We start from the raw sequence: 15448 nt of genomic DNA on the forward strand, positions 1-15448 counted from the left end.
GCACCTCCTGTGTGCAAGCAGTGGGGATTCAAACATATCCAAGCAGCTCTGCCCTAAGTCTGATCATCCTACAGTGGTATAGCCAATGTTGGGGGGAAGGACCCCATATCTTTGTTGCGGGCTTTGTTGTGCCTCTCTATACCACCTCTGCCCATGATGGATATCCAGGGGCTTGGGTGGGAAAAACACAAGATATGGAGCAAGAAGCCCTGGGCTGGAGTCAGGTTGGGTTCCAGCACCAGCTCAGTGATTCAGTCAACCTATCTGTATTTAGGGAACATCTCTCTACCATGCACTGTGCTGGTGCTGGGAAGACAGCTGTGAACAGGCCAGGTTCCTTTGTGGAGCTGACGGTCTAGTGGAGGCTGGGAGAGAAAGACGAGAAACAAGTAAATTCATAAATAACAGCTTCAGACAGTGATTGGTGCAATGAAAGAAATAATGCAGGGCTGACACTATGGTAATATGCTTGAGTTGCTGGCCCATTCCCGTGCAACCCTGAAGATGCCACGGAAGCAAGAAGGAGGTTGAAGAGGACTGAGAAATAAACCTAAAAACTATGAGACGGGCCCTCCCCCACCCTACCTTCCTGGAGGCCGCAGGTGGTTGGGTTGTGGTGTGTGGGAGAGAAACAGAAGTCCTTTCCAGATGATCCTCATCTTCTAAAGTTAAAACAATATGTGTGTGTGTGTCTGTGTCCAGAAGAATATATTCAAAAAGTAGTCATACTCATCTCTAGATAGTAAGAATGACAGGTAATTTTTATTTTGTCCTTTTTGCTTATCTGTATTTTCTAACTATATAAAATAAATGGGATACCTTTGTTATAAGAAAACAATGAAAGCTATTAGTTTAATCAGATTTCTGGAAAGTATAAGCCAGGACAGATTTAATCAATAAATGAATTAAGATTCATTTCAGCTGCTAATGACACAGACTACAAATAACAGTGGCATAAACACAATGAAAGTTTATTTTTCTCTCTTGTAGAAGTTTGGAGGTGGACAGTTCATGGCTGATGTAGTAGCTCTGTTTTACTAGGTCTTTGAAGACTGAGGTTGCATTCCAGATCACTGTTCCCCCATCTCTTCTTCATGATTCAAACTCGCAGCTAAAGCTCCAGTCATTACCTCTGTGTTCCAGGCAGCTGGATAGCAGAGGGCTGAGGAAGGAACAAAATTCAATCGACTTCAGATTTCTTTAATAGTAACACTGGATTTAAGAAGATAGGGACTGTCCTGGCGGTGCAATGGTTAAGACCCTGCACTTCCGCTGCAGGGGGCACAGGTTCTATCCCTGGCTGGGGAGCTAGGATTCTACATGCTGTGTGGTGCAGACAAAAAAAAAAAAAAGATAGTTGAATAATATTTTTAAAGTATCAAAGAGAAAGAACTTTGAAGCTAGATTTTGCTAAATTATCAGGCATATACAGGAGATAACGCCTTTATCACATACAGCCCCTCTTTGAAAGCACCGTTAGAGGAAACATTCCAACAAGAAGAGAAATAAATACAGGTGTGCTCAACAATAGGGAGTAAGAGGGATTAAATCACTTGTTTAAATTATTCTTGTCTAAGTAAACGGTGCACTGTGGTGCCTGCAAAGCACAGCTCGGGCGGGCAAAGCTGGGAGGGCGGCAGAGTGGCTGGGAGCCCTACCAGGTAAGTGGAAAAGGAATTGGCCCCATTTGGTTACCTTTCTGAGGAAGAGAGGAAAACTTATCAGCTGATTAGAGAGGAACTCTCAGAGGTGCCAGTGTTTTTGTTTTGTTTTGTTTTGGCCGCACTGCACGGCATGGGGGATCGAACCCGTGCCCTCTGCATTGGAAGTGCAGAGTCTTAACCACTGGACCACCAGGGAAGTCCCTGTGCTGGTGTTTTTGTACTTTCTCGTGAGGCTTGTCTAAAACCAACGCGCTCTGCCTCTCCAGCTATTTATTCTCTGGCTCTAAATTTCCAGGTAACAATACCAAACTTTCCAGTGGTGGGTTGGAGGGTAGATCAGACAGCGGGTGGGGCATTAAACAAAGGTCAGAGTCCAGGGCTAGTGAAGTTTATCTTTACCTGTATTATTTACATGGCAAAGGTTCAGGTAGTAAATTAACACGAAATTACAAAGACCTTAGGAAAAAGGCAGGATGCCAAGGATATTTCTTCCCCCCCTCTGTCCATGCCCTAAAAATCATAAAACAACCAGGCTTTTTCTTGTTTCTCTGGTTTATCAATGGAGATGTAAAGTGAAACTGGGATTTCTGAAACAGTTTGCTTCTTCATGTTCACTCAAGCAGAACTTGGGAGGAAGAGTGACAGAAAAGTGCTGATTTGGAAAACAAGGAGTAGTCTTGGTTGAGTTGCTTTCTTTCGCCTCTCTTCTCCCTCTCTTTCATCCTATTCTCCTTTTCTTCCTTCCCCTCCCCTCCCTTCCTTCCGCTCCCCGTTTCCCGTGTCCCCACCGTTTCCTTTCTCCCTTATCATCACTCTTCCTTCCCTCTTTCTTTCCTCTCTTTTGTCCTTCCACACTCTCTTTTCTCCCCAAGACAATTGTTTTGGGAGCTGCGAGGAAGGTGGGACCTGGGGAGACTGTATGGGCTCCCTGGTGAGACAGATAGAGGAAAAGAGATCTTAAATGTGACGAAGACCATGGAGGGAAAGGAAATTGGGGGAGCCCCTGGACCACAGAGGAATGAGGTTGGGGTGGGAGGAGGCATGGGAGGACGTTCAAAGCCTGGGTCCAACGAGGAACTGTGGGCCCCATGGTGGAGCAGCCCCCTCTGACAGGGACAGGGTAAAGGGACAAATTAGGTAATTAAATAGTTACTCCCACTAGGGGATTGTAAGTAAACAAAAAGTATGGGAGACCCCTGGAAGTTAATGATCACTCAAGAAAGAAGGTTTGCTTAGCAACAAAACCGTGCAACAGAAGCGTGAGACATGCCCCAAAACAATAAAACAATGGTGGCATGAGACCCACATCCTGCCCAGTGAGCTCAGTAAGTTAATGATCCCTAGGACATGTTCTCTGCACACATAAAAACACAATAATTTATGGAAAGGTGACATTTCAAAGTGAAAGACCCTCATTGTACTGAGACCTGAAATAGTTTTTCATAGCGCCACGACACTCTTGGCTTGACCATGTAGGGACAAGAAAACTCCCTTGCCCAACCTGGAGAAGGAGCTGATGATGGAAGTGTGATGTCTATTCAGGAATGAGGAAGAGGGGGGTCTTTTCCCCCTCCCCACTTTTCCTTTGATTATAAAGCTGTAGCCCACTAAGTTCTTAGGGTGGTACCCTCTCACCCTCACAAGCATCCTATTGTAATAAGTCATTTCTTATCTGTTACTTTGCCTCTCACTGAATTCTTTCTGTCCTGAGACATAAAGGACCGGAGCTCCTTGGAACCCCCCAAAGCACCACCTAGCCGTTTCACCTCTGTGTCCTGCCTGCTGGATGACAAGACAGGGCACCAGTGTGCTAGGACTTCATTTCCTCATTGTTGGGGAAGAAAAGGATTCCTTTCCTCCATTCTGGGTTCTTTGGCTGGTTCAGTAATTAAATCGACAGACAACAAATTAATAGGAGAAAAACAAATTGAATTATGTGCATACCGGAGCGCCACAAAGACAGGAGATGCAAAGGCAGTTGGGCGATGGAGGCTTACCTGCCATCCTGAGCTGAGGAAAGGGTTAGGGGCCTGGGGCTCCGGAGGGGAGGAGGGCCATTCACAGGAAGATGAGGAGAGCAGGTGGTTGGCAACCAGATGTTTGCCCTGCCATGCAGGTAAGTCTTTCAGATTAGAAAAAAAGTTATCTCTGGTAATAGCTGTCTTTTTGGTACAGGCTTCCTTTTTAAAATCTTTTAGGCAGTTAAGGGAGAGGAAGGACTTCCCTGGCAGTCCAGTGGTTAAGACTCCATGCTCCCAAAGCAGGAGGCATTGGTTCAGTCCGTGGTTGGGGAACTAAGATCCTGCATGCCACATAGTGTGGCCAAAAAAAAAAAAGAGGAGAGGTTAAAAGCTTCCCCTAAGTCTGCTGGGTCTTCATTGCCTTCACCTCAAAATAATCCACACGCCAAAGTGGCACATTTTGGGGTGGCATATTCCGCTTCCCTTCATCGAATACCTGGCCAGGACTGGTTCCCATAAGGGCACTGGGAGTGCAGATCTGTGTGACAGCTGGTGTCCTTCTGGGGGTTAAGCATCTCAGTTTTCCCTGAACTCTAGGGGTCTAATGAAGGTTTGTTAAGAAGCCTGGGAGGGGATGCTGAGCCAGAGACCCTGGCTTAAGCCCCTACAGTACCCCTGCTGGGCCCACGATGGTTCGCTGGTGTCAGGAGGAGGAGTGGGCAGCCCCCCAGGGCACACCTGCACTGGCTGAGTGAGGGGCAGCGGCAGGGAGGTAATCCTCCATCAGTAGACACCTGTACTCAGGCCGCCCTTCAGCCATCCTATTCCATCCCTCCTCTACCCATCCACTGAGGGGCACATGGTTGAAGACCCGGGAGCAACAACTGAAAGGACATCTTTGTGAAGCGCGGGCACCAGCCAGCTCTGCTTGGCATCCAGGAGCGGCAGACAAGCTCGCCTGAGCAGGGTCTGCACGTCTGCATCCTTAGCCCAGCACAATGTGGGCAAAAGGTAGCCTCAACCTGCAACCTCAAAAAGGGCGTCTGCAGCTGCTGCCGTGGCCATGGCCATGGGCTCAAGGTGACTTTGTGAGGCTCTGTCAACATCTGAGAGTCTGGTGGGGCAGAGAAGAAACAACAGCTGACCTGTGCTATAAGGACGGGGTGATCTTGAAGCCACTCAACGTGGTCCTCCTTTAAAATCTGCCTGGCCAGATGAAGTTAGAGCTTGGGCCTGAGTCTCCCCAGATCCAGCCCTCCGGTAGAATGGTGCTGGCCAAGAGTGGCCAGGAAGTGGCCAGGGACCCTGAGAATGGAATGGGACCATACCTCCCCTAGGATATCGTAAATGTACCAACCTTGACCGACCAGGCACCCTTTACCTGCCAGGCCCCTCGAAGTCAGAGTGGATGAAAGGTCAGTAATCACAGGAGGCATCCTTATTCCTCAGCCACGGCTCAGAGTGAGCACCCTTTACAGACTGTCAAATACGATGCCAGCTGTGTCCGTGGGGCTGGACCTGAGGGCCGGTGCTCACCATGGACTCCCTGCTCCTGTACCTATACGTCTCATTCTGTGCACTTTCTCAGCCCCTTAGTCTCCAGCTGATGAGATCTAGGAAGTGTGTTTTGGGGATATGAACAGTGGGTGACTTCATGAACATTGTCCACAGGGAGCCTGGTATAGAACGAGGTGACCACTAAATATTAATCTTATGATAACATTTCTTGATCAGACCAGTTCCCAGCCAGCACTTCTCTTGCCCAGAGGGATGGATCAAAGATTCAGAAGGATGGGCTCAGTGAGTGCATGGAAACACGGGTTTCATTGCCAGATCTGTGTGTTCAGTGGGACCCCTTGTTCACTATGGAAACACATGGAAGAAATTCTTTTCTGGTCTTGGAATTAAGCACCTGATTTGTCTTTTGGGGGCGGGGGCGGAGGCCTCTCACTGTTGTGGCCTCTCCCGTTGTGGAGCACAGGCTCCAGACGCGCAGGCTCAGCGGCCATGGCTCACGGGCCCAGCCGCTCCGCGGCATGTGGGATCTTCCCAGACCAGGGCACGAACCCATGTCCCCTGCATCGGCAGGCAGACTCTCAACCACTGCGCCACCGGGGAAGCCCCCTGATTTGTTTTTAACCTAATGGACATCGTGAGTAAAACAGCTGGTCTTGTTTCTTTCTTTGCATGGGCTGCTAGGAAGTTCAGAGTCAAATTGTGGCTCATAACTAGCAAGTGTGGAGCACTTTCATGGCAAGCATTTTGTGTATTAATCTTATCCCTGGCTTCACATTATTCCTCCTAAGCTAATTCTCTCTTCTTCCTAATGTCCTCTGTGACTTCTTAAAAAAATATTTTATTAACGTATTTTGCAAGCAAGCTTAATTTTTTTTTCTCTATTTTTTAGTCAGGGCAAGATAAAAATAAAGATACACATGAAATATTTAAAATGTTTTCCCTTGGACTTATACTGAACTCTGTGCCATTCTCTAATCTGGGGAGCTCAGGGATTTTATCGAATTGAAAGTTTTTATTTGTCTTTGAGAATAATCATTTTGTCACCACTTCTGTGATTCCTGTGGTAGAAAGAATTTTCACCCACTTGCATTCTTTCAGAACTCCCCTTCTGGGGCTTCCCTGGTGGTGCAGTGGTTAAGAACCCCCCCTGCCAACGCAGGGTACATGGGTTCGAGCCCTGGTCCGGGAAGATCCCACATGCCGTGGAGCAGCTGAGCCCATGCGCCACAACTACTGAGCCTGCGCTCTAGAGCCCACGAGCCACAACTACTGAGCCCATGTGCCACAACTACTGAAGCTCACGCACCTAGAGCCCATGCTCCACAACAAGAGAAGCCACCACAATGAGAAGCCCACACACTGCAATGAAGAGTAGCCCCCACTCACCGCAACTAGAGAAAGCCTGCGCACGGCAGCAAAGACCCAATGCAACCAAAAATAAATTAAAAACAACAAAAAAATCCCTCCCCTTCTTCCATCTGATGTTTACTTGACACCCGACACAATAGTTATGAGCTTATCTTTATTCTCTGGATATGGAGTGAGACTCAGAAACTCACATCCTCATGGAGCTTTAGAATCCTCTTGAAGAATTCTAAGAACTTTGAGTTTTTAAGCTTTTTTTTTTTCCTCTTTGGGCATGGATCTGGTACAGATCAACGTCAGAAAGTCACTAGTTTGTCTGAGAGGCAAACTTGAGAAGAACAATCTGTAGTCACTGAAGCTGATCGGAGCCTCCACCGGCCTCCAGCTCCCTCAGCCATCAACACATACACCAGGGACCTGAAAACCCAGTGTGTGCTTCCAGAGGAGTGTATGTACTCATTACAGTGTAATTCTGAAGGCAGTGATCAATCCCCTTCTCAGGATATTTCTTGCAGAAGAAACAGAAAATAAAGACAATAAAAAAGAAAAAAATATCACCCACCATCCTACTATTAACAGCTAGGGGGTTAACCTTCCAGGTTTTTAACAAAGTGTTTGTTATATTCAACAAATACTTATTGAGGGCCTAGTGTATATAAATCCCTGTATTATGTCTTGGAATATGACAGAATTCAAAACCAGACACAATCCGTACTCCATGCCTCCTACCATAGATCTACTCTACCATAACCCATTTGTACAGAGAGCGTCACACAGCGCACAGTGTTCGGATCTCTGCTTTTCTCATGGAACCACAGATCCTGGATATCTTTCCATGTCGACATCTACAGACTGACATTTCATTTCAAAAGGCTAAATAGTATCATGTATATGACTAACGATACTTTATTTTAATCAGTGCCCTAATGTTGGGAACTTTTTAGTACTTATAAAAAGCACCTCTGTGCACAACCTACACATACAGGCCGTGTGCACTGGTCTTATGATTTCAAGATGCTCTTAAATCATCCTCAGATGCACTAGTGTGGAAAATTGGCTCCAAGTCGCCCGTAATCTTTCTGGCTTTTCCAGTTCAATGACTTCTGCCTGTACCTGGGTAATCATTTTGTGCAGCAAGCCTGACTTGTTCACATTCAGGTCTGGCTGACCGGGACTGTTTGGGAGATGATCGAAGAGAGCGTCTGGCTTCATCCTTATAATGGCCTTATTTTCTACAGTGACAGCATCCTCTCACACCGGTGCTAGAGATAGTGATTGTACTGCCTCATCACTTCTGGTGGTGGAAGGAACCAACTCTCTTCCTATTTATGCCTTATTTGAGACTTGGCATCCTCTTCCTGCAACATCCTGGTACTCATTAAGTGTGTATCTGAGAGATGAATGCATGAATGAACAGCTCCCGGGACTGGAGAAATGGTGTGAGTGAGGGACAGACATTTCACAAGTAGGAGGTAACAAGCAGGGGGTGGTAAGCAGGCTTGAGCCCAATAACATGGGTAAGTTAAAATGAATGTTTCAGTTTCTAGGAAGAAAACACTAGAACTGACACCAAGAAGCTTAGCTAAAAAAATTAACAGATGAAATAAATGACAAACTAAATGATAATCAACTTACCCAAAATACGACAGAGAAGGGATGAATAGAAAAAAGAACAGATGGGAGACATAGAAAACTAAACCAAGATGGTAGACTGAAATCTAACCTTGTTAATAATTATTTATATCAACACATCAAATACTTATATGTGAAAAACAGAGATCATCAGATTGTATAAAAAAAACATAAAACAAGCATCAATCAATTTCAAAGGATTGAAAACACACAGAGTATGTTATCTGAGGTATTCAATAGTAATAAGATATCTAGAAATTCCTCAAATATATGGGAATTGAGCAACACACTTTCTAAGTAACCTGTGGGACAAATGAAAACAGCACAAGTGAAATTGGGAAACATTTTGAATTGAATAAAAGTAAAAATAAAACACCAAAATTTGTGAGGTGCAACTAAATCAGTATGTAGAAAGACTTTTTTGTTAGAGCTATGGACTATATGTCCCTCTTTCGCCTCAACTTTTTGAACGAGAGAGCATTGCGTTTTTACACCTCTGCCTCACCAATATTTGTCAGGTGTGTGGCAGGGACCTAGCTGGTCTTTGTAGTTCACAGAATTAATCTAAACACACGTGGCAGGTGGACCAGTGAAGGTATCTGACCAGGATTTGTGGCCATAATTGGGCCGCTGTGCAGTGAGAATCAAGCATCGCTTTTCCCAACCCTAGAAGCCAGCCTGACTCATTTCTGTCTTCATGACTCAAGCTATGGTGATGACAGTAAAGGTATCAGGCAGCTTGTTTTTGGGGCCCCAAACGTGGAGAGAGAGGTGTAGTCCAAGTTTGAAGAGAGTATTAGGAATCCTGTGCAAAAGGGTAGGTATGTTTAAGGACGTTCATTGTAGTACTGTTTATAAAAGTGAAAGGTAGGAAAAATGTATATATCCATCAGTAAGTGACGTGTTAAAAAAGGAAAAAACCAATATTGAGAATGTGCATGTTGATCACCTCCTCAGCATTCTATACTTGCTTATTAAAATAACCCAATTTTCACTCAGATCATCTGCCTTCCCTCATGCAGTCTAGCCACTTTAGGGGAAACTAAACCAACCCAACTCACGAGTGGGCCCTGGGTGGCCTAAGCCAGTCGGCACACTCCCGTCCCTCCCCATCGCTGGCGGTCATGTAACCCAAGGTGGTCCAATTAGAGTGAATTATAGGACTCCTGCTTGGAGTGCTGGGAAACGCACAGGCTTGTGGGCACTTTCTCTGGATGTTGACAAAGACCCATTGTATCTGTAGGGGAGGCAACATTTTCCCTGTACTCTCTCAGGGTTTTTCGGCTGCGCCTAAGATTTAAACTGACATAAGACAGATTAACAAGAGAAAAGCATCCACATTTATACAAATTTTATATGACAAGGGAGCCTTCATAAGGCAATGAACATCTCACGAAATGGCAAAACCTACCTGCTTCTATGTTAGGTTGAACAAAGAGAGGCAATTGTGGAAAAGTGAATAAACTGTGTGGGGAGGCTAAAGGAAGATAAGAATTATTTTAACAAGGTCTGTGTTTATAGAATTATCTCAGTCTTAATGTTTTGTCCTTGATGATAAGAATGCTACTTTCTTTCTGGTACAGGGAGGACTTCTTTTATGTGGGAGCTTTTATCTCCTATTTTCAGGAAGGAAAGGGGAGATTAGAATGCCCTTCTTGCATCATCTGTGTTTTAAGTGTTTTTAGCTCAAAACAACCCTTATGCCAAAGTGGCATATTTTGGGGTAGCATATTCTGCCACCCTTTGTGGCCCTGGGTGTTTAAGGCCATGGGGCCTTCCTGGGACAGACCCTTCCCCCCATGTCCTCTGCCTGCCTCTTGTTTGTAGAAAAGCTGTCGGCTTCCCCTCAGTTACAAAAGCCTGGCTCAAGAACTAATGACTGAAAGAATGTGAACGTGTAGTGACATAAATAGCAGTTGGGCCAGGAGAACTGGTAAGAATTTAAACAGTAAATCAGTCATGTGGCAATCACAGAATCTTTAGTTTCTCCCTGAAGTACCTAGATAATAGTATTTGATGCACATTTCCTGAGTTGTTCTACAGATGCTAAAACCCCCACTAAATGGAAGAAGTTAAGTACTTGTTGACCATGGGCAGGTAGCCTCCAGACCTACTGGAGCCTGAGGATTGATAATGTTAACCCCAGGGACACCACCCTGTTACCTCACCATCAACCAATCAGAGAATTTTGTATGAGCTGACCGCATACCCTGTGACTCCCCTCCCTTACCTTGCCATTAAAAGTGCTTCCTTGGGGAGGGGAGAGGGATAAATTGGGAGATTGGGATTGACATATACACATTACTATATATAAGATAGATAACTAATAAGGACCTGCTGTATAGCACAGGGGAACTCTATTCAATACTCTGTAACGACCTATATGGGAGAAGAATCGAAAAAAGAGTGGATATTGTATATGTATAACTGATTCACTTTGCCGTACAGCAGAAACTAATACAACATTGTAAACCAACTATACTTCAATAAAAAATTTAAAAAACTGCTTCCCTGAACCTTTTGGGGAGTTTGGGTTCTTTGAGCGTTAGCTGCCCCCAACTCCTTGTCTGGTGCCTTACAATAAACGCTGCACTCTCCTTCACCACAACCTGGTGGCAAGCAGACTGGCTTTACTGCGCAGGACAGTGGACCTAAGTTTGGTTCAGTAACAGGTGCTGTTGGCAGCCACCTCACAACGGCAAGGAGAGTTAATCTTAGTATGAAGCTGACTTCATGGAAGGCAGAGTGGGGAGAAAGAAAGAAATGGGATCTTTGGATTAAGCTCACCCCAGAGCCTGCCCGACCTGTAGACTCTGCAGATCACGAGCCCCTGTTTCCCTTATGTCTAAGCCCCTTCCCCGTCAATGACTCTGATGGGTATCATAGCCAGTGTTCACTGAGCAGTACTGGGAGCCAGCACTATGCACAACCTGCAGAGGCTCATTTGATCAATTAAGAAACAGTCATGTTGTAGAGGGACTTCCCTGGTGGTCCAGTGGTTAGGACTTCGCCTTCCAATACCAGGGGTGTGTGGGTTCGATCCCTGGTCGGGGAGCTAAGATCCCACATGCCTCACGGCCGAAAAACCAAAAAACATAAAACGGAAGCAATATGTAACGAATTCAATAAAGACTTTAAGAAAAAAAAAAGGAAACAATCATGTTGTAGAGAACAAACTTATGGTTACCAAGGCGGGGAAGAGGGGTTGGGATGAATTGGGAGATTGGGACTGACATATATACACTACTATGTCTAAAATAGATACCTAATGAGAACCTACTGTATAGCACAGGGAACTCTATTCAGTGCTCTGTGGTGATCTAAATGGGAAGGAAATCTAAACAAGAGGGGACGTATGTATACATGTAGCTGCTTCACTTTGCTGTACAGCAGAAACTAACACAACAGTGTAAAGCAACTATACTCCAATAAAAATTTAAAACGAAAAAAGAAACAGTCACGTGACGGCACATCATGCAGCTGTTAACATGAGCTCTTGCGTGGAACGACTTCCGTGAGAAGTGACAAGAGCGTGTAACAAATGTACGGTGTGAAATCCTATATAATCGAGAAAAAGTGTCCCATTTTAACCAAGGGATCTCTTGGCGGGGGTGGGAAAGGTAGTGGCAGGAGAGAGGAATCCTGTTTGCCTTAGTTATTTCAGCTTGAACCCTGTCTGATGTCTGAGGGAGGAGAGGGCACCCCGTCCTGCAGGGAGACCTGGACAGAGGGTGAACCAGAAGCTCGGGGGAAGGGACCTAGTCTTTGAAATGCCACCGTGGAGGAGCCCAGACAGGACGACAAACCTTGAAACGCCCGCTGCTTACTGACACAACAGTCATGCCAGTTGGGATCTGCTCTGTCCAGGAGGGGCTGAGATCGGAACCTCCTGGTTCTAGGGGTGAAGGGAGCAGGCAGGCCCAGGGCCCCTGGAGAGAGGAGAACCGGCTCATTTAGAGGCTCGTCCAGCTCCCTGGATTTGAGCTTCTGGGCAAAAACTGTCTTGGTTTGAGTCTCCAGTCACCCAGGACTAGCGTGCACACAGGCACAGGGCAGCTCTGAATGAAGGAGGCCAGGCGAAGGTGGGAGCGGGGCACAGACAGCAAAAGTAGGGGTTTTCCACCTGCGTACCCGCAACGAGGTGAAGCTGGGCTCCGGCCCTTTTTTGTCAAGCCTGACTTCGCAGCTGGAAGTTCTGCTTTATGGCAGTTTCAGAAGTTTCTCCTTTAAATGCAAGAATTATTATTATTATTATTTTACATCTTTATTGGAGTATAATTGCTTTACAATGGTGTGTTAGTTTCTGCTTTATAACAAAGTGAATCAGTTATACATATACATATGTTCCTATATCTCTTCCCTCTTGTGTCTCCCTCCTTCCCACCCTCCCTATCTCACCCTTCTAGGTGGTCACAGAGCACCGAGCTGATCTCCCTGTGCTATGTGGCTGCTTCCCACTAGCTTTCTATTTTACGTTTGGTAGTGTATATATGTCCATGCCTCTCTCTCGCTTTGTCACAGCTTACCCTTCCCCCTCCCCATATCCTCAAGTCCTTTCTCTAGTAGGTCTGTGTCTTTATTCCTGTCTTATCCCTAGGTTCTTCATGACATTTTTTCCAAAGAAGATATACAGACTGCCAACAAACACATGAAAGAATGCTCAACATCATTAATCATTAGAGAAATGCAAATCAAAACTACAATGAGATATCATCTCACACCAGTCAGAATGGCCATCATCAAAAAATCTAGAAACAATAAATGCTGGAGAGGGTGTGGAGAAAAGGGAACACTCTTGCACTGCTGGTGGGAATGTGAATTGGTACAGCCACTATGGAGAACAGTATGGAGGTTCCTTAAAAAACTACAAAGAGAACTACCATATGACCCAGCAATCCCACTACTGGACATATACCCTGAGAAAACCATAATTCAAAAAGAGTCATGTACCACAATGTTCATTGCAGCTCTATTTACAATAGCCGGGACACGGAAGCAACCTAAGTGTCCATCATTGGAGGAATGGCTAAAGAAGATGTGGCACATATATACAATGGAATATTACTCAGCCATAGAAAGAAATGAAATTGAACTATTTGTAATGAGGTGGATGGACCTAGAGTCTGTCATACAGAGTGAAGTAAGTCAGAAAGAGAAGGACAAATACCGTATGCTAACACATATATACGGAATTTAAGAAAAAGAAATGTCATGAAGAATTATTTTTAAGGAAGCTCCTGCCCAGGGAAGTCTTGACCTGCTTAACTGTGCACAGTGGGAGTACACAACTTTCAAGCCCTTGAGAAGAAGAATCCAACACTGAGGAATTTGCATATTCGGAAAGCTCTCAAAAGAAGGCCGAGCCTTGGAGCCTGTGAATAAAGTCTTTCTGTGTTTGCTGCTCCATGTGAGCAGTACAGAAGGGAGAAGAGAAAGGAGGCACACGGCATCCCGGCAGCGGCGGCTGAGCCAGTGGGGGAAGGCACATTTGCCAGGAGCCGGCGAGGATTCTGGGATGTGTGTGTTGAGTCACTTGTCCCCTGCAGGTTTCCAGGGAGCTGGTTTGCATGAGGTAAACACGTAACCTTATTCTCAATGCCAGGGGCCACTGTTCCATGCTCTGCAGCCTCCTCTTGCCTTAAGGATACGGCCTTGCGGGGAGGGGCATGGCAGCTCAGGGGGCAGCGTTGGGGAGGGGGCGATTCTGGCTGTTTGGTGTTGACGTGGGATTCAGCCCCATGCTCAGATGGGCTCCTTTTCCATCCCTTCTCACTTCTCTGGGGACCCGTGACTGGCTGTGTGAGGTGTGATAACGTATATAATTTGCATATTATAAGCATATATGCTGTTTCTGCATATGCAAAGGAGGAGTTGCCTGGGGAGATAGGGTCTTCCTGAGTTTGCTGGTAAAGCCAGAACTTGCAAGAGCAGTGTGAAGAGCTGTCCTTCCTCCAATGGGTTACCAGTGGCTGCAGGCCTAGTTTACTTCCCTGCCCGACAAGGTACTGAGCCTGGGACCCTAGGCCGGAGGCAGAAGAGGCTGTACTTCGGTGTTCCGCATGAATTTTATGACTGGATTTGTCAGTTCAGTTCTCTGGATCCTGGTTACTAACTCTACCTGTAACCCACCAGGCTTCATGGCAAGTGGGAGAGTGGTTGTCCTCTGGAGGTGGGGGTGGGATGAATGGAGACCACAGTAGTGTCTGGAAAGCTCAGGACCTTTCACCTGGTCCTAGACTCCTGGCACCAATGAGCTGCACGGACCAGACGGCCACTGTAGGAAGATGGGTCCTTCTGGGCTTGGTTCTGCCTTTTCCTTCTTGTACTTGCATCTCTCACTCTTGAATGGATTGTTCCCGTGGGATATAGACCTGACTTTCCCAAGAATAACGAACCTGTGGTCTGGAGACCACATTCAGAGCCGAGGTGTGAGTCCAGCCTGGTGAAGATGCTAAATCCTGAAGCCTAGTCTCAGCCAGACTGTCCCCAAGCTCACAGCCAGGGCAGCCTTAGTAACCGCACCGTGTTCGCAAATATACTTGGTTCCACTTCCTTCTGGCTTTAAACTTCAAAAACACCTCTCGGAGCTAACACTTGAAATTGGCAGTAATTAAAACACAGTCGAATCTTAGCTATTTTCAGCCTCCTGGAGACTGTTCATAAACCAATCAAATAGCTAGAGTGCTTACTGCTTACGATGTGTAGTTTTCCATAAAAGTCATTGTTTGCATATTTGTTTCAAACGTCGAAACGTAAAACATCCAAGTTGTAAAATGTAAAATAAAGAAGTTTAAATTTTCAAAAAACCCAAAACAACACAGTTGACCCTTGAACAACATGGGGGGTTATAGGAGTATCATTATTGTTGGCCCGCCGTATGCACTTCCTCTGCATCCTTGGGTTCAACCAACCATGACCACGTGGTACTGTAGTATTTACTGCTGAAGCATATCCGTGGACTCGTGCAGTTCAAACCTGAGCTGTTCAAAGGTCAACTGTAGCTCAATCCAATGATCACATTTATAAACCACTCTGAATGTAACGGTCCCACTCAAATCTCATCTTATCCAAAAATGGTCCCAACGGTGGCAGGCCTGTTTATTCGTGAGATTCTGTTATGTCCTGGGAAGGATTTGAGAGAGGAAAAACGCCTGGTCTCTGGCTCCAGAACCTAACAGAGGGGAGAGGCGGACATGCCAACAGAACTGCACACAGCAGGAGGAAGGGTGATGGGGGACTCTTGGCGTGTGGTGTCCACTCTTTAAGAGTGAGGTCTAGGCTCCATGACAAGTGCTGTGAAACCTAAGG

The sequence above is a fragment of the Delphinus delphis genome, chromosome 7, assembly GCF_949987515.2.
Source record: "Delphinus delphis chromosome 7, mDelDel1.2, whole genome shotgun sequence".
Classification (NCBI taxonomy): domain Eukaryota; kingdom Metazoa; phylum Chordata; class Mammalia; order Artiodactyla; family Delphinidae; genus Delphinus; species Delphinus delphis.